Source organism: Balaenoptera acutorostrata, chromosome 1 (assembly GCF_949987535.1).
Source record: "Balaenoptera acutorostrata chromosome 1, mBalAcu1.1, whole genome shotgun sequence".
In the NCBI taxonomy this organism is placed as follows: Eukaryota; Metazoa; Chordata; class Mammalia; order Artiodactyla; family Balaenopteridae; genus Balaenoptera; species Balaenoptera acutorostrata.
The window spans coordinates 33,418,753-33,446,387 of NC_080064.1; the positions used below are offsets into that span (position 1 = coordinate 33,418,753).

The 27,635-nt window shown below is 40.4% G+C and overlaps 1 protein-coding gene across 4 annotated transcripts in view; it reads left to right on the forward strand.

Moving 5' to 3' along the window:
* Nucleotides 1-2,383: 2,383 nt before the first annotated feature.
* The window catches only part of NFYC (nuclear transcription factor Y subunit gamma), a 62,785-nt gene continuing 37,533 nt past the window's right edge, over nucleotides 2,384-27,635 (forward strand). The window contains exon 1 of one of the 4 annotated variants that reach the window (XM_007164680.3): nucleotides 2,384-2,619. The gene's annotated coding sequence lies outside the window, so the exon portion shown is untranslated. Of the gene's footprint in view, nucleotides 2,620-15,555; nucleotides 15,779-16,802; nucleotides 16,824-27,635 lie in introns of those variants that run through there. The other 3 variants (XM_007164683.3, XM_007164681.3, XM_007164682.2) reach the window with 3 other exon arrangements.

The window sequence follows — 27,635 nt, forward strand, 5'->3', positions numbered from 1 at the left end:
GACACAGAATGATTGGTTGACAAGATTGATTAGGCTTCTGTTTATTAAATTACAATCACATCTGCCTTGAGATTCCTTTCATATGAACTGGATCAGAGTCTGGTTTATTTTGTGATCATGCTTGTAGCTAAGCTCTTGGCTTACCCCTACAGATAGCTAATTTCAGAACTGTATTTGCTAGTTCAGGCCAGCTAAGTTATGTTGCAGTAACAAACAACTAAAACAATCTCGGTGGCTTATAGCAAGGGTTTATTTCTTACTCACATTACATGTCTTGTGCGTTAGCTGTGGCTCTGCACATCTTCATTCTGGGACCAAAGCTAGAAAAGCAGCTCTATTTGCAACATGATCCTCTCAGGGCTGAGGAAAAATATGGTGGAATCATGAGATGGCCCATACATTTCTGCTCAGAACTGGATCAAGCTATTTCTACTCACATTTCACTGACCAAAACAAAGCCTAGCTTGATGGCATTAGGGTGAGAAGTATAACCTCCTAGGGACAGGCCAGATGGGGAGGGTTTTAGAAAAGGAAGGGCAGAGAATATTGATAACCACAGTCTACAGCAAGGACTAATATTCAGCCTGTATGTACTAGTGTAACTGTTGCCAGTTATAATACCGACTATTAAAATACTGAAATACTTTGGTACTAGCTGGTAAATAGCTGCTGTTTCAACTCTCCTAACAACTCCCCTCCCCTGGGACCTATTTAAAAACTAGCAACTGAAGGGTTAACACTTAGCACAGAGGGGTATCTCTTGGACCCTTCCTGGAATTCACATCTGGTAGATCAGTGCTTGAGCAGTACCAGTTGTTAAATATGTTTACTATCACCATTAGCTAATTTCTTCTACTATGTAAATTTTTATTAGTTTAATTCTGAGGGCAACCTGATTTCCACGCTCCTGGAGGGAAACTGACTGCAGCCCCTATATACTGTCAATACTTAATTATAATAATGATAACTAATAATACTAATTTGTGCTGCTTCCTGCACATTTTTCTTCTCTTTCACAAGCACAGTATATGCAATAATTGCTCAATAAATATTTGTAGAAAGACTTACCTAGCTTTTTCCCATTAGCTAAGCTTATCTATCTCAACATACTATTTCTTGAGTCTGTTTTTAATTTTTTACGCCATTTCTCAGGTCTGAAAAATCATTATCACTAACTTCTTTATAACACTTCTGCAATTTACAAAGCACTCTCCCTTATACGATTTCATTCAATCTCCCCAACACTCCCAGGAGGTAGGAATTAGATCATTTTACAGATGAAGAAATCGAGACTCAGTGAAGTCAGGTGTCTTATAACTAGTTAGGTTTTGTTCATTCATTCATCAAATATTCATTGAATGCCTGAAGTGAGATTTATTAAAGTTGGAGTTGAAAACAATTTTCCTGAGTTCAAGTCAAGGGTTTATTCCACTATTCTCAACTACTTTATCACCAGAGTCATAAACTCAAAGGAAGGAAATAATAATAGTGTATTGATTTTACTGTTGAGGACCCCTGCAACACAAGTCTCAGAAAGGCTGTAAGGTCATTTGTAAAATTCAAGGTAACCACCAGCAGGAGCAGTCTCACTTCTCTTTGTGCCTGCAACCTAATGCAAACTGTCTCACTGTAGATAATTCTACTCAATACATATTTGATGTATTTATCTACAGGTTTGGGGGCTATTTAAACTGAGTTTCAACACTTACTAGCTGCGGAGCCTTGATCAATTTAACCTTCTTTGTGCTTCAGTTTTATCACCAGTGAAATAAAAATAATGCTGATGCCTTCGACCAAGTAGTTGTGGAGATTAAAGCAGTAAAGTATGAAAAAGATATAATGTTCATTGCAGTTTAGTTTCCAATTGTTTTTGAAGAAGTTTTAAACTCTGCATTCAAGTGAGAAAAGCAATGTCCATGTCGACATAAGGTTACAAGTGACCACTATTGGGAAGTGCTGCTCTTTATTTTGGAGTATATCATTTTACAGTTTTGGTGTTATAGCCCTTCTTTCACGGTACTGGTAGCTATCATTACAGGCGCACTTAATTTGGCATTCCCATGTCGCCCTCCAGCCCCCAGCTTTGCTTCCGCCCAAATTAAAATAAAAAACTCACAAAAACTTTATTCCCCTAAAATTCAAATGCGTGCGCACCACAGCAGAGGTCCACAAAGGTAGAACGCTCTAACGCAGATCACTACTAACGCCTCCGGATCCCCCAAAGGGGGCGGGGTCAGAAGGTTCTCGCCTCTCATTCCGCCTCACCAAGTCATCCACCCCTTCTCAATTCTCGCGAGACTTCAAGCAACTAAGCTTCTGCGCATTAAAGACACTGGGAGTCGAAGCGCCAAGGGAGGGGAAGGGGGAGGGGAAGGGGGAGGGGGAGGGGGAGGGGGAGGGGGGGAAACGGTGCAAACGGCGTGGCCGCCATCTTGTTTGTACCCCCGCTTCGCGCGCGCTCCGTTCTCCGTGACGCACGCTTCCCCCTCCCCTCCGCCGTGCCCAGGTCTCTGCATTGCCCGACTCCGCAGGAGCGCGGGGGCGGCTTCTGCTCTTCCTTGGACTTCTAAGCAGAGGCGTGTGAGTGTGCGGGAGCATCCGCGGGAGGAAGGGGGAGAGGTGAGTAGCGGTGGCGGGGGGAAGGGCGGCGCTTCCCGCCTTCGGCGGAGACCTCACTTCCCTCGCGCGGCTGCTGCTGTAGTTCGGTGCGGCCTGCCCGCCGCCATGTTGTGTTCTCGCCGTGCCCGCCGCTGTCGCCGCCGCTGCGCTCTTGGGGTCCGTACGCCTTGTCGGCCCGGCCCGCGGGCTTTCTCCCATTGGCGGAAGGCGACGGCGGGGGGGCTCGCTCGTGATTGGTCGGTGGCTGGGAGGCCGAGGACCTGGCACGTTATTGGTCGCGCTGGCTCTGGCCTAGGGGGTGATGAAGGAGTCGGAGGCTGTAGGGATGCGCGCGTCTGGGGCTCTCTGGCTGCAGGGTGATGACCCCCTACGGCGCAGGCGTGGGGTGGAGGTTGGGGGCGAGCCTAGAGGCCTTAAGGGGGAAGAGTGGGAGATGGTCTGGCCAGTACTTCGCGGGTAGCCTGTGCATGGCCGGGAGTGGGAGGCACTCCAGATTCCAGAGGTACCCTCCATGGAACGTGCATGGCCCGGGATAGGGCCGTGCAAGCGCCAAGGGTGCCAGGTTTGGAAACACTGAAACCCGAGTTACAGGTTGAGAGGATCTTCGAGATCCAGGGGTGCTAGACTTGAAGTGTAACACAGGGAATGACCCTGATGTCCACGGGTGCCAGGTCTGAGGGCATGGTATAGGAGGAGAGGGCATCAGGGCCTTAGAGACATACCCGACGAACAATAGGATCAGATCAGGAATTTTGCTAGGGAGTCCCAGTTTTGAAACACTGAGGTTTTGGTGGAGCCCTGGAGTCCGTAGTTACCAGACCTGGGCAGTGGTGTGAGGAGCAAGTAAACAGACCCAGACCGAGAGAGGGTTTCTACTGGATGGGTGTGCATGGTCTTAATAACTGAATGCCAAGCCTAGGAGGCACAGCATTAAGTAGTGACAGATCTATAGGAGTGAAAAAGTAGAAGCATTTTTGGAATTTTACGATTTGGGGATTATATTAAGAGAGTAGTTATAGATTATCGGGTCTCAGCACCATGCTGCTAGTTTTGAGATGTTCTACATGAAGTTTTACTGTTCTAGGAAAGATACAGTTCAGGGCTGAGTTTCCAAGTTTCCAAAGCTGCTCTTCTTAGCAAATATCAGATACTTGGCAATTATTTGTTTGAAAGGATATTGTTAGGTTCCTCTTTAGTGGAAGAGCGCTTGACAGAGATCCTGGATCTTGGCTCATTTATTTCTTTTTATATATGACTAAAAAATGCACCCACCTTCATACGCACTTTTTTTTTTTTTTTTTAAATAAGCAGCCGGGAACGAAAATAAGCTCGTGCATAGCTTCTTGCATCTTGTCTTAAGTTAGAGGACTTGTCAACTCTCTGTGGTTCATATTTCAAAAAGCTTTTGTTCTAATTGAGAGTTGTTAGAGTCAGCTTGTTGGGGGTACCTTACTTTTCCATTGAATTGTGGTAACTTGGATTGTTCTACATTTGCTCCTTCCAAGGTTTGGGGATCATGGAAACACATTTGTTAAACCTCTGTGTTTTCTTAATTTGTTTTTCCTTGTCTGTCTTAGGTGGTTCTTTCAGCTTTAGATAGATGTTACACTTCAGTTTTTATACCATTTTCAAGAAACTCCTGTGATTTTCACATTTCTCAGTTTTATGTGAATGCAATTGAATTTTCAAGAGAAAAGGGGAAAGTGGTAGAGGAAGGGAATTGACATTTTGGAGCACATTTAACACATTTCCTGTTAGGTAGGCATTATCATCCCCATGTTGCAGATGAGAAAATTGAAGATCAGAGAGGTTAAGTAGCTTGTCCAGTGTCACTCAGTGGTCGAGCTGGGATTCACATCCAAGTTGCCTGATGTCAAAGCTTGTAGTTTTATCTACTATGTCATGCTATCAACTTAAACCTGACTTGTCAAGCTCCCAGGTAGTTTTATATTTCACAATGGATCATCTTTCTTTGACTTCTGGGTGTTAAGAGTGTATTGAGTGGAGAATTTGAGTAAGAATTTGTATTTATTTGAATAATTACAATAAGAATTTTTGTACTGTTCAAATCACAGAATAGTAACCATATAGATTATAATTTTTTCAACTAGGTATTTAAATTGTATCCCTTGGTTTCTATTGTGAAGGGAGGGATTTACAAAGTAAACTGCTGGAGTTTTTCTGAACCCAGGTAGATAATGGGGAGAATATGTATGGAAAGCTTAAGAATCTGCATCCTTTAAAACCAGGCTTCAGAATGTTGCTGACATAGTCTTTCTATATATGGAAATGATTAATGCCAAGCAGTGAGGAACTACCAAGTGCATAGTGTAAAGAGCTCACTGGGGAGCTTTTTCAAACATCACCAGTTCTTTAGGATGTTTGTCCCCAAATACTGGGACCTATCTAAAAACCTAGTACCTTCTTCAAACTGTGGGGTGATCCTAGGATATGCTTATCCTCAATGATGTGTAAAATTAAAACTGGTTACAACAAAATATTTGCAATTCCAGTTTTGCATGGAAACCTTTAAATAATTCAAATTTCAAGGGGAGACCAGTGAATTGGAAGTCTTAACTCCTCTGTGTCTTGATATGATTAGGTGAGGGTCTCCTCCCTCATGTTTGTAATTACATTGCAGTGTGGAAGATAGAGTCAAAAGTATAAGGGAAAACAGGGCTTGCCATACATTTTGTACATTGGTCATCTCAGCTTCATTTGGCTTAGTCATTAAGTTAATCAAATATGAAGACTGTTATGGCATCCATAACTTAGTTTCTTTTTTAGCAAATCTGGTCGAGGTTATAAAAACAAGTGTATACATATAAATATCTTTTTTATTCAGCAAGCATTTCTTGGCGGTAGTTCTTCAGCACCAGTGACACTTTCATTCTACATTAGCCCATGTACATTCTGCATTAACCCAGGGCCAATTGCTGGGCCTTGTTATTGATATAATTTGGAACTGACCACCCTAGAAATCTTGAACTCCCAGGAGGTCTGAGTAGATCTGAGTTTATACTAAAACCTTGTGAACATCAGCTTTGTCTTCTAAGCAGAAATCATACTAATGCTTTGTACTTTACAGACTGTGTCTGCGTCATCTTATTTAATCCTTATAACAAATAATTGTTACTTCATTTGCTTATACATTTTCCATTGGGCAAAACTGATTCATGGCACTAGAAAAGATTCAAGGTTCCTTATCTCCACTTACGGAGAAGGCAGAGTGAAATGTGGGGCCATGGTAGGTGTCTTTTTGAGGCAGTTTTGAAATTCCCCTTTCTAACTTCTTAGTTCAGAGGTACTGAGCCACTAAAGATATATGAATAAAATTCAGGAATGTCATAGTTACTGCCTTTTATTGAGTGCTTACATTGAACCAGCAAGGGTATAAATATATATATTATCCTCACACAGTATGAGATAGGTACTGTTACCACCCTTATTTTTACATATGAGGAAACTGAGGAGTAATTTGCTCAAGGTCACACAGCCAGTCAGTGGCAGAGCCCAGATTCAAACATAAGTCTGTAACTCTTAATTCTTACACAGTTTGTGAAACCCTTACTCTTAAACAGTGTTTTCTCTTTTTTAAAAAAAATTTTTTTTTAATTAATTAATTTATTTGGCTGCATTGGGTCCTAGTTGCGGCACACGGGATATTCATTGGGGCATGCAGGATCTTTCGTTGCGGTGCGAGGGCTCTCTAGTTGTGGGCTCTAGAGCCTGTGGGCTTAGCTGCCCCGCAGCATGCGGGATCTTAGTTCCCTGACTAGGGATCTAACCTGCATCCCTAGAAGAAGAAGGCGGATTCTTAACCACTGGACCACCAGGGAAGTCCCTTAAACAGTGTTCTCTTGACACCATAGAATATGATGAGAAAAAGAAAAACTCTTACATCTTAGCTCGGGAAGTGATCTTTGGTTCTTTCAGGCACACCCTTTGTACTGAGGCCCTAAAGAGTGTGATGACCTTGAAAAGGTCATTTCTATGTAAGGGCAGAGCCAAGTGTATGCCAGATTACTGGATTCCCAGGCTAGTGCTCATTCCACTGGACAGCATTTCCTGTTGGAAGCATTGACTTGATGGCAGAGGTGACTCTAAGGCACCTTTTTTTTTTTTTTAAATTTTATTTATTTATTTATTTATGGCTGTGTTGGATCTTCGTTTCTGTGCGAGGGCTTTCTCTAGTTGCGGCAAGTGGGGCCCACTCTTCATCGCGGTGCGTGGGCCTCTCACTATCGCGGCCTCTCTTGTTGCGGAGCACAGGCTCCAGACGCGCAGGCTCAGCAATTGTGGCTCACGGGCCTGTGGGATCTTCCCAGACCAGGGCTCGAACATTTGCCCCTGCACTGGCAGGCAGATTCTCAACCACTGCGCCACCAGGGAAGCCCTAAGGCACCTTTTTTATTTTGACAAGTTTGCCTCATTCGCAGGAGGGAGAATAGCAGAGGACATTATTAAGGTCACAAATGACCTCCTTGAGGTTCATTCCAGCCTCAGGCATACAACCTAAGAACATTCCTTAGCCAGCAAGTTGTTCTTTTCCATTCTATTTCTTGTGCTTACAGCAAACTGATTGTGAGTTATCTGATGTCTTACAGTCTCTCTTTTCATTTTGTTTATTCAGTTTTGCATACATGTACTGTGACTAGTTAGGAAGGCTACAAGGTCATTTTAGTATTTTCCCACAGAGACTCAAAGCACCTAACATAATATTAGTAGATTAATTGTAGGAGGAAATGGATTTGAAATACTTTGGCCCAAAAGTGCCTTTGGGAGGGGCCAGTGTAGTTGCTGACCTTGGAGTCAGACCTGGGAAAGAATTCTGTCTCTGTAAGGTGTTTACCCTCCGTGGGGGAGTGGGGTGGTCAGATTCTTAACCTGTCTGAGCCTTGGTTTCTTCCTTTGTAAAGTAATGGTTAATAATACCTATCGGGCTTCCCTGGTGGCGCAGTGGTTGAGAGTCTGCCTGCTGATGCAGGAGACGCGGGTTCGGGCCCTGGTCTGGGAGGATCCCACGTGCCGCGGAGCGGCTGGGCCCGTGGGCCATGGCTGCTGAGCCTGCGCGTCTGGAGCCTGTGCCCCGCAACGGGAGGGGCCGCGGTGGTGGGAGGCCCGCGCACCGCGATGAAGGGTGGCCCCCACTTGCCGCAACTGGAGAGGGCCCTCGCACGAACCGAAGACCCAGCACAGCCAAAAATGAATAAATAAATAAATAAATAAATAAATAAATAAATAAATAAAATTAAAAAAAAAAAATAATACCTATCTTATAGAGTACTTACTGAAAAATGAATACAGTAGCGTATGGTAGGTGCCTGTCACTGAATGGACCTTAATAAGTGAGAGAACACATCACTTTCTTTTGAGAATGGCATAAAATCTGCCTGACAGCCAATTAGAGCTTCCTTGATGAGGAGGCTTTGTAATCATCTGATGTGTTATGTACAGTAAGATTTCTACATGGCAGGGGCTGGGGGGGGGCGGGCGGGGAGCCACTTGACATGAAAGAAATAGTCTAATTTAGTTGTGCTGTTGTGGTTTAGGAGCTGATTTCTAGTGGACTGCTGTGAGGTCAGTATTACTTATGAATCCGCAAAGTCGTAGGATCATTTGTTTCAGGGTTAGGTTGTTTCCTGATCCCCTCTGTTAATCCCCAGGTGCTGAGTGGTAGTGATTCTGATGAGAAGAAAAAGTCTTCATGTTTGCCAAAGAGCAATGATTATTGAAATCAGAACAACCAGTTTTATCATTTTGTCCGGGAAGGGACTTGCATTATAGTCATTTGAAATTTTTTCTAGTTATAGAAATAGTCAGTTGAAGTAGGACTGTCAGTTTGATTTGTAGTCACCTGGATAACATTTTCTTTGAAGTAAGCAGAAAGACAACATTGTGGAATGGTTCAGGAAAAAAAATCTCCCTGCCTGCAGAAATTTTTGCCAGGTTGCAAAATTTGCTGCATCCTTCCCACACCTCTCCATGTTTTAACAGTGATGTACCTGATAGCGGTGAGGTAACCTCTTTACTCATTCTCAGCATGGGAGTTGTATTTCCCATTTTGGTTTAAGTTCTTACTTGTCTGCAGATTGCGTTTAAATCTGTTGTACTTTCTTTTATACAGTGAGAGCTTTCTGGTGGATAAACTTAAGGTGCAGTTTTTAGAGAGAGGGACTAGTCTAACCTTTGCATTTGAATGTTTCCAGTAGAATAGGTTTAAATTAAAGGTTCAAATCTTCATGTTCAAGGTATATAAGGTGTCCTATTTAAATGAACACCCTTATTTAAAATCAACGGTATATTGTTATAAATCAGGTTCAAGAATTATTCTTAAACGCATTCATGAATATGAGCTAAAATAGTGATCTTGAGCAGTGCTTCAGTAAATGCTTCAGTGACTCATAGGAAATGATATTGGAGCATAGAATATTTTATATATTATCATTGGCTTAAATTTGTTAGAGTTACTGAAGGTTTTCAAAATCCCCTAATTACTGTTAACCCTGTCCTCAGGAGCTGCAGATTTTCCATTATCTATATGAAGTGAGATTCTTTGACCAGTGTTAAGAAAACGTATCCCCTCACCAGTGGCATGATCTGTCCATTTAAAAGAGAAAAAAGAAAGTACATGCAATCTGAACATTTTTGTCATTTTTAACTGTCTCAAACACTATTATTGTACCCTGAAGGTAAGTAGCTTAGAATTTGCTCATTATCAAATGACAAAGTTGGGGCCTTTTTAAGAAGCAAAGCATACTCGGCTGGCAGTTATTTGAGAGGCAGAGGATTGCTATTTATGGTGATATTTAATGTCATTTTCATTAAAAAGGGAAATGCCATAATGTGTGTAAAACTCCAACCATTTTTGAAGAATAAACTGACCATTCTGACCAGAATAGACTTGCCTGTGGTCTTCCTTTCATTTCACTAAAATTTGTAAGTGGCTTAGAGCAGCATTTCCCAAGCTGTTCCATTGAACATTAGTTCTTATACAATGCTAATAAGTGTCCTCTGGGGATGAAAAGAGGATCCTTGACAAAGTAATGGGCAACGTGAAATGCATTTCTTTTCTGCAGAGTTAGTATTGAGAACGTTTGTGCTCATATACCTTAACATCCCTTCAAGAGAAAGGATACATTATGCATTGTTTCTCGAACTTATTTGGCCATGGAACCCTGTTTGTGAGAACACCTAATAAGCATTTCATGTTATGACTGGTGTGGAGTGGAGCCCAGTTGAGCAATTCTGGTGTAGAGAGTTTATGAATAAAAAAATGAATCCTTTTGTATAGGATTCATAGTTTGGCCAATAGTGGGAAGGGACTTTTCTGGGAACATATAAGATATGTTTCCAAACTAACATAGATTCTTAGGGATGAATGTGATTTCAAAGGCCATCTAGTCCCATTGCAAATAACAGTAATAATAGTAGCAGCCTCCATCTTTTGGAGCATTTGCTGTTCATCAGTCACTGTGTTGTCCTTCTACATGCATTATTAACCACTGGACTCTCTAGAGTAGTTTACCATCCATTGGTCTTCATTTGTGCTTTGGAGAATATAATTTATTTTTAAAAAACAAATAATTCAGAATTTATAATCCACTTATGGTCTCATATATTAGTTTACTTTATTCATTTATTTATTGAGCAGCCATTTACTGAGCACCAGCACCATGTTCCTTATTCTAACGATGTTATCATTGCTCAAAATGTTTCTGGGACTTCTTTGGGGATTATCTTCAGAACATCTGTCAGATACTTTCAGATATGTGTCGACATACCTTTTTTTAAACCTTGAAGGTGATTTTGATTTGCTAAATAGCTAACACTTGTTCAGAACCAAGTCAGGTGAAAGATTCGGGTCAGAAGTTACAATCTGGCAGCGCTCAATTTTCTTTGATCTGCTTATACGTTTTTTAAAAAATTGAAACAAAATTGAAAATGGAAAGATTTAACATTAAAACAATCTGGTTTCCTTTTTCTTTTTCTTTTTTTTTTTTTTAAACCAGACAAAATGATGCTATTTATGAAGCCGTTGCAAGGGTTCTGGAAGACATAATGAGGGTAGTGGCACAAGGAATGGGCATAATGGATGTTCTCTGTGATGCTATTTACAATATTTTAAAATTGAAGACATTGAAATTATTCAGTAATATGGAACTGATTAAAAAATTATATCCAGTGGAATATAATTCAATTATTATAAATGATACAGGTCTGTATTTGATAGGGAAAATTATTCACATTATTTAAGTGAGACAAGATTACAAAACAGTTTGTATAGTATTTTTGTATGGTATTATCTAATATTGGGGGGACTAACTCAACCTCACATCTCATTTACATGAGAAAAAAGTGTATAACCCAAAATACTAATGCTGCTTGATTCTGGCTGCTTGGATTAAAGGTGTTCTTAAAAAAAATACCCCAATCCCACTAACTTATAGCAACATAAGTGCAAAACAAACTGCTATATACATCCATCTCATCAGCTTAGTATATAATAAGGCACACAACAAATTTAATAGTCAAATGAATATGGATTCATTTCCCCATCTCAACATATGAGAAGTTCATTTTTCTCTAGAGATTCTCTTCTATGATATTTCCTGGGACCCACAGGTTTGCTTACTAGTCCAAAAGGGTCAGTTAAGGACACCATCAATAAAATGTTCAGGCCGCTGAAGAGCCCAGTTTCTTTGCTGCTCTTTTTGCTTCTGCTGGAATACAGTGTAACCTCCAAGATCAGGTAATCTGGGGTACTGAGCAAGACCCTGTCCTTGGCAGGAATTGTCATGGTGGTTGAGGCCAACTTCTGCCATAACTCTGGTTCTTTAGTCATTCTTCAGGATGCTATATCAGGAGTTACGCTAGCATCAACTTTTTGTGTCCAGGATCTGGCTTTTGCTTCTTTTATTGAATCTGAAGCTCTTACCGCAGTGGACCAGCATTCTTCCATAGCCCTCATCAGTTGGAGCTCAGTAGTAGCTGCCCCCTACCACCCCCACCTTTGGTTGCGCCGCATGGCTTGTGGGATCCTTGACCAGGGATCGAACCCAGGGCCCTGGCAGTTAAAGTGCCGAGTCCTAACTACTGGACCACCAGGGAATTCCTCAGTAGCTGCCCCTTTAGATGAGACATACACTCTCCAGTTTTCATCAGTCCCCACTACTCCCTGTTATTTCACTGACACTATGGCTAAGGTCAGGTGTGATTTATATCTCTGTACTGAGCACTGAGGATATATGTAGATATAAATAAGACACAGTTGCTGCCTTCAAGAAGCCTTCCTCTGGTAATAGAGACATGATAAAAAGTAATTATATGATAGGTGCTATAGTCAAGTGTATATTTAAATATTAATTGAATACCTACCACATGCTAGGTATTAATGCTGAGTGCTTTAACTCACTTAAGCCTCAACACTTCTGTGAGTTGGTGTTATTTTTTCATTTTACATGAAGAAAATGAAATGTTACTTGTTTCATTTTACACATGAAGTGAGCTCAGAGATGGTTAAGTAACTTGGCCTAGGTCATACAGCTAGTAAGTAGGTAATTGTGATTCAAAATCAATTTTCTGACTAAGCGCATCAGTTCCCACCCTGCCTTCTTTGGGAGCATTAAAGCTTGACCCATGTAACCACATGCACTCGTTTTGTCTCAGGGTGTTTATTAGGGCAAGATGATGCAATTGTCTGGTGTAGAGGGCTGTTGAGATGCAGGACCAGGGAAGAATATGAGTTAGAATCTCAGAGATCCAATGAGGCTCTTAGTCCACAGTAATGACAAGCTAGAGAAAGCTATCCTAAGTGAGAGTGCCAGATGGAAATTCTAGGATAATTTGAGTTATCTTCCCACTAGTGGCTTGAATTCTACTAAGATGACTGTTGATGAGAAATAGGGGTTGAAGTGTTTTTCTTGCAAACTGCCAAGAACTAATAAAAAGTATGCCAAAGACCTTCACAAAGTATCAAGAGACATGTTTGGTTTAATCTGGTACATCAAAAGCAGAGTCAAAGGGTAGGCTTTTGGAACAATAACCAGACTTCAGCCAGGATTGGTGGTGAAAGGCACGGATTTCCAGCATAAAAACTGGGGAAGAGTATTTAGTAGCAGCTGGGAAGTCCTCCTGTACTGCCCTTTATGGCCCAGGAGTTTCTTTCTGCAGGGTTGCAGGGTATGCTGGAGATAGAAGAGAGACATTGCTTTGTGGTAGCTTTGGGGCCCTAAGGAGCTAGGCCTTTCTGAATCTTAACCGCTGCATGAAACAAGGAATTTGGATTGGATGACCTTTAGTACTTTACATTTTTTTTTCAATGCTTATTCAGACACGGTACAGTATACTTTATATATGCTGGCTCATTTAATCCTTACAGTGGCTCTGTGATATAGATGGTGATAAACATATATTAAGATGAGGAAACTGAGGCTCAGGGTTAGCCCAGTGTCATACAGTTAATAAGTAGAGGAATCAGAATTTGAAACTAGCTCTGCCTGACTTCCAAGTGTTTATTGTTTTGCCGTAGTGACACTAATTAATGATCAGTGATGTGAACATGTTTTCCATATTCCTGTGCCTCCCACCCTTCAAAGGAGCTTCTTTACTTCCTTGCAGCTGACTTGACCCCCAGTGTTGAGGTTAAGAGAGGCCCTAGTGTGAATAAGGCACACAACTGGCCTGTTGGCTTTCTGCCTTCTCTTCCGAGGCTGGTAGCTATTCAGAATCTGTGATCTAAACTTTTCAGAAAAGAACTACAATACCTGTAACTCTGTGAAGCTTCAGGAATCATCCAACAGCGCACCCTGTTAGCATAGCTAAGCTCTTATTTAGATGCCATAGTGAAATTGCCATGCATTTCCTTAATATTTTAATGTAAGGTGTTTTTAATGATTTAGTTGTTTCAAGTCCTTATAAATTATACAAGTGATTTGCTACTGGTTAAATGTTTCTAGTAGTTTAGTAATAAAATTTGTATCAACTTATAGAGTGCTGTTTGTCAGATACTTAGCTAGATCTCTAACCAACATATCAAATTAAACATTAGTTGAATTTGTAATTTTTAAATTAGTGAAGTTGGGTGTAATGATTTATGCTACCTATACATACAGTCAGGCTGTATCTGTGAATGCTGAACTCAGATACAGAGGGCCAGCGGTATTAACACCATTTAATATAAGGGACTTGATCATCCTTAGATTTTGGTAAATGCAGGGGTCCTGGAACCAGTTCCCCATAGATAACAGTGAAGGACTGTATGTGACACCTGAGATTTTCCTTGGATGTGCCCTGAGGTGCTCCATGTCTTGGTAAGCAGTGTAGTGCCATGGGAAGAGTACCACCCTAAATGGGACCTGAGTTTGACTCCTAGATGAATGGCTAGGGGCCAGTTGCTTAACTTCTCTGCACCTCACTCTTTCTCTAAGAGAAGTTAATATGGCAAAGTGATTGGACAGTCTGCCTTGCTTCTATTTCAGGGACCTGCTGGATCTCTGCGTATGCCTATAATGACTGCTCATGTAAGATCAATCAAGTTTTTTCTAGAAAAGGTCTCATCTACCTGGCAAAACAGTTATGTTGTTTAGTCCTGGGATACTTTGCTTTGATGAGAGGAAGCAGATATAAGGAGATTGTTAAAGGCCTCAGGTGATAGTGAGATGTTTCTATTTGAGTATTAAAAAATATATATATTAACTGATTTTCACCATATTAGGAGGCTCCTCTTAAAACCTGAACAGTTGGGCCCACAATCCATAAACAAGTCTTTGACTGCCACTGGTTAAACTTCAGCACCCCAGAATGTCTTCAGTAACCACGATACTTATAATCTCTCTTGAGATCACCCCTGCTGCTTATTCTTGAAAATGTGGTAGAAAAGTTTATCTTCTATGATATCAAAACTCTGTTATATTAAAAGCTAATCAGCAACATTTTATAACCACTCTAAATAAATTAGTTAATCTGTCAAACTATATAGTGTTTTAAACAGTATATTTACTGATGTTCACTCATCTTTGCCAATTTTTTTTCCCCTTTATCATTATATTTCCCTCTTGGGTTCCTGGTAGACGTTTTGAAAATGCCACTGTCCCTGTCACTAACTTCATACATTATCCCAGAATTTTCCTATTTAGATTAGTTTGTATTTCAAAATAAAGTGATTTATTACACATCGTGGTACTAATGTGTGCTTTTAAAATTACCATGGACATAATGATAGATGCCTTTTTGGAAATCTTGCAAACTATTGTATGACCATTGATATCACTCTTCGTTACTTTAAAGAGGCTGTATTTTCTTTGATGACATTGGATTTAGCCCACCCAGTTTTCTTTTTCTTCTTCTGTTAATGCTTAACAGAAAACTGAAGATAGTTAAGTCACAACTTTCCGACCTTGTGCACATTGCTTCTCTGGTTTACTGCCATAGGATACTGTAGCAGTATCTTACAGACATCTCTGATGGCCAATCAGCAGCAGTTAAATTACCTTAAATTTTTTAAATGGAACTCTGACAGCCAATAAGAAATCCTTTGGGTGGGAACTGTAACAACCCTGTCGCATGATTTTAAGAACAATTCTAAATTTTCAGTATCTTCTGTTTTGGAAGCATATGTGGCCCTAGTGCATCTGCTGTGTGCATTTGCCAGGCATTTTGAAGCCTTAAGTTCCTCGTAGTTTGAAGTCTGGATCTGACCCCTGTTCTGCTTCTCAAGGTAACTTTAAAACAGGAAGTGTACGAAGGAGGTAACTGATGACGTGAACAGCCAATCATGGTTTTGTGTTCTTAGCTGATAAAGCAGCTCAGCCAATAGGACCACTCTGGAGGCAAGGTTTGGTGTCAAATAGCATGCTAGATTGAATGCCTTTGACTGTTAAAGTGGAAGGAGGCTGCAGGGCTTCATTGGAGCCTCGGAGTTTTTCACTGAGGCAGGGGTCAGCTGAAAGACAAAGAAAAATGGCGAATAGTTTGCTGGGGGGTGGGGGGACAGCTGTTCGGGTTTTCACTGGAGTGGACATTCCAGACCCAGGTTTCTGCATCTCCTGCTGCCTTTTGTTTCCTCCGTCCTTTTTTGGGGGGGAGGGATAGGAGTGACTTAAATTCTCCCTGTCCGAGGAGATATAAATAACTACATGTAAAATTAATGCAGTTCCCGGTAAGTTTAATTCTTTGTTTTGTGTTAAAATGGTAGAAACTGTTTAGCTTCAGAGAGTGTAGACAAGTTGCACTGTTTCAGAAAATGGCCACTTTACATTCCATGCATACCTTTTGGTGCACCTAGAATACCTTGCTCTGTTTAGATTTTGCATGCCCTTCAACTAGGATTTCTTTTCCTAGTTGAGTATTGACTAGAGCACGTACATGAAGAAAGGCTAATCATTTTTCAGGGGCACACAGAAGCAAAGCACTTTCTCTTTGCATTCGGTAAACTTATCTGTTTTCCAAATAATTTTCCTTTGTTCAAGTGCACTGAAGCTTTCCTACAGAATAAGCTGAGTTGTTGTAAGACTTTTTCTGTTTCCATGCACTTTGTTGACATTTGTGTTTTCAGAGGTGGAAGCAACACCATTGCTGTTCTAAATTCGTGTGAAAATATGATTTGCACTGATGCAGGTTCTAATGGTAAAGGCCCACATGCCAGTATGAAATTCTCCCATAACTTTTTTGATTTACCTGTCTGCTTCTAGATTCTAATAAGTACCGATTAATTAACAATCTTTGTTTTAAAATGCACATTTTAGCTTATAATGCTGGTTAGAAACATCTCCACTATATTGGCAGTGACAAGAGCAGATCTTTTTCTGCCAGTTTCACACATTTTGTCAGGTGTTGATCTGGTTCCTTTAAATGATGTGAGCAAAATGCTTTTCATTTTCTATATGATATCTTTAAAATCCTAATTTACCTGCAGTTTGTGAATAGGAAAGTTAAGAGTACAGGCACCCTGTCTTTTGCCCTTGGTATTTTTTTTTCCCTCTTTAGGGATATGAAACTAATGTAGGTTGCTGGCTAATCGGTAACCAGCCTATTCTTGTGAATAGTGAAATCTTCCATGCCGTGTACTAAGATCTATAATACACTTGATTTGAAAAAGCAGTTCTTTGTTTTCTTTTTATTTGCAAATATGGAATGAAGGTCATTGGAACATTCCTGCAGCAGACTCAGCACGGAGCAGTGAACTGGCGGCACTCAGCCTTCGGGTAGGGAAGAGGAGCAGGCCCTGTTAGGGGAGAAGTTTGGAGGGTGTTGGTTTGCCTTCCCCTTGAGTAAAGGATTTACCTGAGAGGATCGATAGGGGTTTAGATTTTGGGCTCTTGGAATTGGAGTGGTGTAGCAGTCAAAGTTGCTAGATGCAGGCCTCTGTCGTTGCTCGCAAAAGTGACCTTGAAAAACTGCCGAGGAGTTGAAAGATTGAAGGACAAAGTTTGTTTATGCAGATTTGGACTGAAAAGCTGTATTTAAGATGAAAAGAAGCTGTACTTCTGATGTTCAAGTCCAGTGGTTAGTAGGAATATGTTATAGATTCAAATTAGGAGTTTTCAAGCAATAAGACAATGGGGCTGTATTCATTCTCTCCCACTCTTCTTCATTCCCTCCCCCCAGCAAAAAAAATTTAAATCCTTTTGGTATGATAGTTGAGTGAACTGCCTAACAGATTCAGAATTCCTTGCATGCTACCTTGTCTTCTATGTAATCTAGAGGGTTCTTAGTGAAGAATGGTATTTCAGGAGTTCAAGGTAGTTATGTTTGTGAAACTTCTTTTGGGAAATTGGAATGCTTATGGTAAGAAAACAGTCATTCTGAAAAAAAAAAAAAAAAGCAACGGTCATTCTGGGAAGTTAAGTCCTAAGAGAAAGGCATATGTGTTAAAGATTACGTTTTAACAGTTAATTATTTTAACTTAAATTTATTGTTTACAAGTCATTGATCTATATGTTACCAGTTACTCCAGTTTTTAATAATGGGATTTAAAAAACAGTTGTAGATACTGAATGAGCCTATTGGCCCTGGGAGAAGGCCTGGAACGGGGGAAGCAGAAGGTAAATGGCTCACAGAATGAGGCCTAGATAAAACTCTTTAAATTAAGAACTTTGTGGATTTAGCTTCTTGGAAAGATACGTAACTACTGCCTCTAGTCTGGGTTGTTAACCTTCTTAGGGTCATGGACTCTGAGAATCTGCCCTACAACCTGGGAAAGTGCACATAGGCATGCCTATGCAGAGCCCCTGGTGACTAAGATATTTTCCAGTATATGTTGAATGGTGTTAATATGATCTCCTCATTTAACACTTTAGCCAAATAAATGTTTCCCAGAGAAATGAAGAAAACTCTACTTCCATAAGGAGCAAAGACCTACAGCTAACTATAACTTAGGCTGGAGGGTGGGTGCGTGTGTTGGCGGGGGAGACTTAGATGGGGTCTGAGATTTGGGCATTTATTTACTCTGATTACATTATTTGAGGCAGCATTGTGCAGTAGCAAAAGCAGGAGACCTGTGTTCAGCTATCACCAGCTTTGTGAGCTTGGGCAAGTCAGCCATTTAGTGCCAGCTTCCTCACATGTAAAAATGGAACCTAAAAATAGCACCTTTCTATTTAGTGGTGAGTCTCAAATGAGATCATGTATGTCAAAGTGCTTTGCAAGTTGTGAAGTACTGCATTAACGTTAGCTGTTACTAGTCTAAACTAGGGGTTAAATGCTTATGGAGTTAGGTATGACATCAAAGAGAAAATGCCATTATTTTAATATGTTTACAAAAGAGTTTGTTTAAACCTGGTACATCTCTTTTTAATCTGGTTTCACGTACCTTCACCTGCATATACCTGTTTATGCTGACAGGACCCTATGTAATGCAGGCATTGAGACCATCAAACATTCCTTTACCAAGATTCCTATGGAAGAATTTTAACCCTTCTGTCAAAAATTAAGGGCCTCTTAGAACAAGATGAAATGAGAACACTGATATTTTTAAAACCCTTGTTAGATTTAGGAACCTCCCAGAATAAAAACTGGGAACCTGTTCTGATTGGATACTAAGATTTGCAATATAATGCAGGTAGGTTGTGATATTTTCAGATGTTTACCAAGCAGGGGTTAACATTTTTAGTTTGTGTACCAAATATTTATAAAGTAAACGGGAGCCACTTTTTGTTTGCTTTGTGGTCATATGATCTCTTTTCTGTCAGTTTTCAAACTTGGGAGGTAGTTTTAACTTGCAAAGTAGTAGTAAGCTAGTAAATGTTGGGATGAAGACTTTTAAAAAAAATACTTGGTCTCATCAAAATATAAATGTGGGAATGAATTTCTCACAGTTGATACCTATTGTGAGATACATTTCCAGGGTAAATGGCAGGAACCCATGGGGGTTTCTTTCTCACCCATTTTACATGCCTGGTGTCATCTATTTTTAGGGTTCCCCCACCCCCACTGGGGGTGGTGGTAGTGGATATTTTGTGATCTATTTGATTTCCTGTCCTATTAAGTAATTTCCTCTCAGGCATGGTCAGTCAGCATTGATGTCTGCCTCCTTTCTGTGCATTGAAAGAATCATAAGAAGATGGAATAAGGTTTGGCAAAATTGGCATTGACCTCTGCAAATAAAATTCTAGTTCAGGGATGTGTATGTTTGAAAACAGCAGTCATGGTCACTGGGAACTTTTTGTTCCTAAAACAAGATGGGGGTCTCCTTTTAAAGAAGCTATATACTTTTGTGGAGGCTCCAGTAACCCAAAAAGCATTTTTAAAGCTAATCATTTATACGTGGTCTTCTTCGTGAAAGAAGTTATTTTTGCCTATCCCTATTCCCAATAAAATATGCATACAGAGTTTATATAGTCTTAAGTTAGCCTAATGGAAATTATTTAGGGATCTAGCCTAGTTCCCTTGTTGTAAAGTGGGGAAGTTGAGGCCCAGAGAGGTTAGTTGTCTCAGTCTTTCAGCTTTTTAATGACCGGCCTTTTTAGTGGCTGGTCAGAGATTCAACTCCTGCTTAGTTCATTCTATGTTTCTTTTATTCCTCTAGGCTGTGTTTATTTCTTATTTTTCATATTTGTCTTCCTTTTTGGTACATCTGTACAGGTTTGCTCTTTGAACACAGAAGGAACAGAGAGAAAGTGGGCCATGGAAGAGGTTCAGAAGTCTTCATGTGGAGTCTGGTGGTTAGAAAGTCTTCTGTGGCAGCCGACTTACTGTCCCTTTTGGGATCTGAAGATCTCTTGCCTCAGCCCGTTGCTTATTCAGAAAGCTGAGAATAAGCTAGGAAGCTAATGGTACCCACCTGGCTAAGCTGTCCCAGAGAGCTGGGTCACTTATATGCATTACAAGGAAGTAAACTAAGGTACACAAATACAACACCTGCATGCCAGTTAGTCTTGTTGTTGTTGTTAACACACCTCAAGAACAAGCTAATTCCCGAACAAGTTAGGGCCTGCCACTTCGAGTGTGTCCTTAAAGCCAACCTGTATTTAATAAACAGAGATCCCAGGATCATTTTAAGGATTTGACAAGACTGAAATAGAAATCATTGTCTGTATACTCCCAAAATAATATTTTAACTATGCTAACTTTAATCTTTACTACCAGCAAAGTAGTATTATGTATCTGCACGTGTGTGTGTTTGGGTAGTTGTAGGTTTCATTTTTGTTCTTATTTTGCATATTCTCTGGTAGAGCATAATCTACTTGAAATTTTTAAATTTTTCTCTGAAAGCCAGACTCCACTGTTCAGTAATTGACCAAAAGTTTTTCTCTAAGAGTATTTACTATAAATTAAATTACAGTTCTACATCCTGCAGTGAAAAAGGGCAGTTGAAGGATAAGAAATGAAGGTAAATTCTAGTGTAAAGGCAGAACTAAAGGAAAAAAAAAACCTTGTAAATGTTTAACTTTAAAGTGGCATAACATAGCTTGTGACCTTGTGTTCCTTAGTTCAGAGTAAGAAGGGAGACTAAAATAACCACAGCAAACAGCAGTGCTGATTCACTTGGTTATCCTTTTTTTTGGGGGGTACTGTCATTTTGGTCTGTCTCCATAGTTTCAATTACATAGAAAACTAAAGAGAAGACCCTCTTGACTGGAAGTATCCAGACACAATGAATTTTTCTTTTATCTACCTAAGCTATATAGTTCTTACCATTGAGAAAATACTAAAGTTGGATGCTTTATAGTTCTTTCACTAATTCACCTGCATGCATGTCTCATTTATGTGGAGATTTTAAAAATGTATACAAATAAAATTTTACTACAGGATCTAACAATCTGATAGGGGAGACAGGTGATGTATATCAAGTATATGAAACTGATATGGAAAGTACAAGCAAAGGACACAGAATTCAGAGGAGGGGAGACCTTTTCTTCTGGCTTAGGAATGAAGGAAGGCAGTTAACTGGGTGTTGGACTCAGGGAGGTAGGCACATGGGCACTTCAGGCATGGGGAACAGAAGGAGGAAGGTCATGATTCAGAAAGTGTAGTGTGGGCTGAAGAGAGCAGTAAATGGTCTAGTCTGCTTAGAACATACGGAGATGAGTTAGGGACAGGAAGGAGTGGCAAAAGAAAGAAGTCTGAAGAAGTAAGTTGGGGTCAGATATTGGAGGGCCTTGACTGCCAGGCTAAGAAATTTGAACTGTCTCTGCTTGATAATGGGAAACCATTGGAGATTTTGGGTAATAGGTTGATGTGGCATTATCAGAGCTGTGCTTTTATAAGATTTATTAAGCATCATTATGTAGAAATGAGTAGAGGACAGTAGAAACAGTGAACATTATGCATTGAGTTCACATACTAGGTTCACAATCCTTAGGATTATTATGAGGGTTAAAAGAGATAGCAGTGTAAAAGGCTTAGAACCATACTTGGCACACAGTCCTAAATGAATAGCATTAGCTATTACCGTCATCTTTATTATTACATGGAAGTGATGAGAACCTGAACAGAGATAGTGGCAATGTGAAGAGAGGTCAGGAGATGGACACTGTTATTACAAAGTTTAGCAGTTGATTAGAATTGAACAGAGTCTAGGATGACTCAGATTTCAAGCCTGGGAAACTGGAGGATAGAAACAGAAAAGTTAGAAGGAGCAGGTTTGGGGAAAGAAGATAGATGTAATTTTAGACAAAAGGAGTTTGAGTTCTGGGTGGCTTTCCAGTTGGAGATGTTTAGCAAGCAGGACTGGAGCTTTGGAGAAGTACCAGAATTGGTAACATATGTTTGGAATTTAAGCTCATAAAGATCATAGCTGAACCTGGAGAATGGATGGGAGAATCAAGGGAGAAGGTGGGCAGAGGACCAGAAGAATAAAGCTTCTTGTTAATGATGGAAACGCACAAAAGTTTGGCCCCTGAAGTTGAGACATCTAGAGATGGGCATGGCGGAGTCCTCTAGGTCAGTGTTCTCTAAGCTGTTTTGTGTGTGCACCCCTATTATCTGAGTGTGCAGCTGTCATATATGAGTTAGTGTTCTTTACTCTAAAAAGTCACTTGTTCTGTTTTGGAATGTTAATTTAGTTAAAACTAGAGAATATCTATATCTTCCCTTATCTAGGGAAACATAACAAAGTGAAGGTATCGCTACCAGCCCACATTTTCCTCTGAATACTTAGAGTATCCGTGCGTGATACACGATCTTGTCACAAGTTAAACTGAGCGAGGATATCAGTATCAGCCCATAGGTTAAATATTCAGAAAGCTAATACTAACACATTTTCTGTGTGTGCCTTGATATGAAAAAGATTAGAAATACTGCCCTACGATCTGGCCTTCACTTTTTCTGAAGAAGTACAAGTATTTCCTTGAAATGTTATGCATTAGCTCCTTGAGATTAGTTATGTGTATGTTTATGTCTGTGTGTGTGCATGCATAACCTCAAGCTTTCTTGTTTAAGCTCTAAGTATACACCCACATCTCCATCCAATGCAAAGACTTTTTTTTTTCCTGAGTTGCATCAGGCTTAATCTTACTGGTGTTAGCTTTGTAAAGTCTTAAATGACAGCATTCTGCATGAAGCCAGCCATAAATACACAAGTAGGAATTTGGCAACATTTACTTAGCAAGTAATTTATATACACATGGTCATGATAACACTGAAGAGCAGCACACACAGTAAATTACCAGGAATAGGATAGCCTCATCTGTAGAATTTAGCAGATTTCTAGGCTAGGTATGTTGTAATTATCCTCAGTCTAAAATAAAGGCAATAAGAAACTTTTCACTAGAGAAACAGTGGTAAATTTCCAGCCATCTTACTTGGTTATTTGTATCTTGAACTCCATGATTATTTCTCTCCTGGTAATTAATTGGCCAAATGCCCATGAAACTACCCTTGAGGGTAGCTAAGCAATGTAATGTGTTTGTATGAAACATAGTACTTTGCAGTTAATGGAGTGATTTTTAAAGTTTTTGTCAAACAAGATAGGTGAACACAACCCTCTTTTCAGAACAAAACATAGTGCAAATAGATTATATACTAGTATGAGTACTACCAGTATGTTGGGAAACTGTCTTGTGTTAATCCTAAATTCACTAAGGTCAGATAACTAGTTGAAGGATTTCCAAATAGATATGAGGTTAGAATTGTGTTAGGTGTTCTATAGTGTTCTTTTCTTCCTTCCTCCTTTCTTTCTTCGTTGGGTCTTCGTTGCTGTGTGCAGGCTTTCTGTAGTTGCAGTGAGCGGGGGCTACTCTTCGTTACGGAGCACGGGCTTCTCATTGCGGTGGCTTCCCTGTTGCGGAGGGCGGGCTCTAGGCGTGCAGGCTTCAGTAGTTGTGGCATGTGGGCTCAGTAGTTGTGGCACACGGGCTTAGTTGCTCCGTGGCATGTGGGGTCTTCCCGGACCAGGGCTCGAACCCGTGTCCCCTGCATTGGCAGGCGGATTCTTAACCACTGCACCACCAGGGAAACCTATAGTGTTCTTTAGCTGTGCAAATCTATACTTTGTGGTATGTATTGGGCACCTCTTATATTTGAGTTCTTATCTTGAACCACAGAGATTGATATTTTTAGATGAGTCATGGTGTTCGTAAATAATCAGTTGCTTTGTATTTCTTAGCTGTGATTTATAATCTTAGTTTTATCCCTAGTAAGGTAGTTGGAACAGGGATTTTGATTCTGAGAGTAATGGCTGCATAATTAGAATAACATTGTCACCATGTTCACAGTGTTGCAAAGGCTGTAATTTTGAAACACTGCATAGAATTTAACCAGATGATTCCTCCTATAAGTGTGCAGCTATGAAAACAGCTCCAGTAAGGGGGGCTAGGCTAAGGCTATTCCTCTGAACTATAGTGAAAAGATAGAGTGACTTCTCATCACCAGGCCCCCAGAGAGTGAACTTGATCTACTGGACCTTTTTATCTCTCCTCTTGGTTGGTGACCAGATATCCCCAAGTCCCAGTCCTTGTGGGCAACTGCAGCTTTAACAAGCTTGAAAAACTTAAGCTTTCCACTTCGAAATGCGTAAGAATCTGACATCTTGGCATTTTGGAGTACTTTATTTATTTACCTATCTATCTATCTATCTATCTATGGTGGCATTGGGTCTTCGTTGCTACATGCTGGCTTTCTCTAGTTGTGGTGAGCGGGAGCTGCTCTTCCTTGTGGTGCACGGGCTTCTCATTGCAGTGGCTTCTCTTGTTGTGGAACACGGGCTCTAGGCACTTGGGCTTCAGTAGCTGTGGCACGCAGGCTCAGTAGTTGTGGCTCGCAGGCTCTAGAGCACAGGCTCTGTAGTTGTGGCGCACGGGCTTAGTTGCTCCGCAGCATGTGGGATCTTCCCAGACCAGGGATCAAACCTGTGTCCCCTGCATTGGCAGGCGGATTCTTAACCACTGTGCCACGAGGGAAGTCCCTGGAGTACTTTTTTCCAGGAGAATGATCAGGAAAACTAAAGATAAAAGGCTTGATGGATTTATGTTCCAGGCTGAGAAGATCCACAGGTTCTTAAATTCTTAGTCCTCTACTGAGTTATCAATTCTAAAGAGGGAAGAGAACATGCCGTGAAAGAGCACAAAACTGAGAATAAGGGCATATGGGTTGTGGTTCTGGCTCTGGCATATACTTGCCCTGTAACCTAAGGCAAGTCCCTCAGTCTACCTGGATAAAGTATCTTTATCCGTCAGATGGGAATATTAGTACCTGTGTTGTGTTTGTAGTGAAAAACAAATGAGATAATGTAAAGAAAGCTACTTTCCAAAGTGTAAAGCATGTACAAATGCAAAGGATTAGCATAACCATCTCAGTTGCTTTGCATTCTTTGAAGTGATCTTTACATTCTCTGTTCCTGACAGCTGTATACACGGAGGTGGGAGATTTAGAGTTTGGTTGACTTGGAGGATTTGTTTATTCTCATGCCCTTTCTTGCTTGCTTGCTTTTAACTTTCAAATCAATGCTAAAAGACACTAAGCAGAGGGGAGAATTCAGTGTGTCTGTGAATCAGCAGAATCCATACAGCCAAATCAATACAGCCAGGCTCTCACTGACACTCATAACACCCTCCAGGTTTTTAATCGAGAATTCTCCAGTATTTAGATGGATTAACTCACCAGCACAGTATTCCATTTTCCAGTGGAGTCTATGATTAGATAATTATGTACATTTCTGCTACATTTTCTAAAGTAGAACGGATTTCTCCCCATCCCCACTCTTTTTTGACTTTTCCATTGTATTACTACCAAAGATCATTGCACAGCTGAGCTCAGGTACTTGAGAAGGGATTTCCCCATATGCACATTTCAAAGAAAAGAACCCAGAGTAAAGTCAAAGATACTTGGGGTCTTGAAGTAGTTCTTGAGGAGCTTGTATTTGTTTATTCAGTATATGTGTCCTATTCATAGGTGCTACTGACTGTCCCCACTATGTGCAAGGCATGTTTCCCTTGAGGATGTGTCAGAAACAAAGACAGTTACATAAGAACTGGGGAGAAAATAAGAGCATGGAAATTTTAGGCTTAAGAAATAATGTGCCTAATAATAATAATATTCAATATACGTCTGAAGAAAGTGAATATGATAATTGTAGAAATAGATTTTATTGGGTGCCAGGAATGGTTTCTTGGGGAGAAAAAAGTTTAGTGGTCACTGGGTATATTTATTTCTTATAGTTGTGCATACTGTGAGAGCAAGCTTCTTATCAGTGCTAGTCCCAAAAAACTTTAAAAAGTTGGTTTCAATCCATGAGATAGTCTCAAAAATTACTGCCTTCAGAATATATTCCCTTTACTCCAAGATCTTGGATGGAGATAGAAGCAGCCAGAGCTCTCTTCAGAGCTCAGTGTTGTGTTGAATTTTTTTCTTGGTTGGTGGGGCCAGATGGGGTAGGATGCTGCTTAGACTTCAGGTCTCCTCTGCCTTCCTTCTGCAAGACAGAACAGCCACATACTGTCAGCTTACAGAAGTCCGAGGTGTACAAGGAGACATGTTCTAAGAGTTTTTATATTTTTGGATTTGTCTAGAGGGAGAGCCTGTATGGCTACTGATCATTGACATTCCCAAGGATTTAAGTTAAGAGCATTCCTAGTCATTTCCATCTTGAATTCTTTATTTGGAACTAGTACATTCATTCTAAATTTAATAGTTTAAAGGGCTTTAAAAATTATTTTATGCTTATAAAAGAGATGGAAGAAGATTTCTCACTGCATTTGTTTCCATGCATCTGATGCAAGACTCTTAGGACACATGTTAAAAATAAAGTAAGTAGTCTAAATTAGAGAGAGAAAGAAGCAAATTGGGTTACTTGTTACAGTACGTGAGGGAGATTTGTCTTTGGGCTTGGTACTGTGTTTGAGACTATTCAGGCCAGGAGTAGATGTCTTATCTAGCTCTGAGCAGTGATTTTGATATGCCATCTGGCATTTATATGATGCTTGGTATTTTTCAAGGCCTTCTAACGTGTCTTTCCCATTTGTGCTGCAGCTGCCCTGTCAGGTGAAAGAGGCCTCAAGAAGTTAAGTGACAAGTTAGTAGCCAGAGAGCAAGAACCTCCAGGTCCAATACATTTTATTTATGTATTTACCCTGTACTTTACTGCCCCCCACTGTTTGCTGCTGAGTATTCATAGGTGCTACTGACTGTCCTAGAGACAAGCAAGAGGGAAGGATAAAATAGAAAAGAGAGTGATGGAGCAAGCAGAGAGACAACAGAGAAATAAGAGAAGGATGTTTATATGATAGGAGATAGCAGTGCCATTAGCATCTCTGTGATTGCCACAGAGATTTTGTGAGCAAGTGGATAAAAATGATCTTTTGGGTTGAGGATTTGAGTCAGTGATCCAAGCCGACTGCTCATCTCCCTGGACGGTTTGAATATACACATACCTTAAAGCAACAAAAAGTGAGAATGAACAAGCTGTACTAAATCAAGAACAGAATTTTAGAGCTTTTGTATTTCCAGCTGCACCATTTACTATATTGTGACCTTGAGCAGGTGACGTAAGATACCCAATCCTCGGCTTTCTTATCTGTAAAATTGGAATGATACTGATATCTTTGGCACTGAGCTGAGTGAAGACCAATTGAGGGTAAAACTCTAAAGCTTTTAAGTTGGCATCTTTGAAACATTCTTCAGAATCACACTTTTCACCTCTCCTGGGCATACATTAACACAGGATCCTGCTAGAAGCTGGGCAAAAGATTGTTCTTAGAGTTTCTGAGTCTCAGAGGGGATCCAGTAAGCAAAATGGCTCTTTGTTTTAGATTACATTTTAGCTCAGAATACAGGCACTATTCTTTCTCCAGCTCATGTTAGAATTCTCTTTGAGGCTCAGGGTCTGAAAACCCAGTTACGTACTTGTCATTCTTCCTTCAAGAATTTATTTACTGTCATCAGGTTGGAGTGTCAGAGAGATTAACAAATATTTCTGTAGGGTAGAGAGGGCTGGCCTAGTTTACTCCTAATGGAGGTTGAACAGGTGAGGAAGCAATGTAACAGCTGTGTGATCTAGGGCAAGCTTTTCAAACCTCTGACGCTCAGTTTCCCCATCATTATATTATCAGATCCTTTTTTTCTTTTTTCCTAAAGGGCCA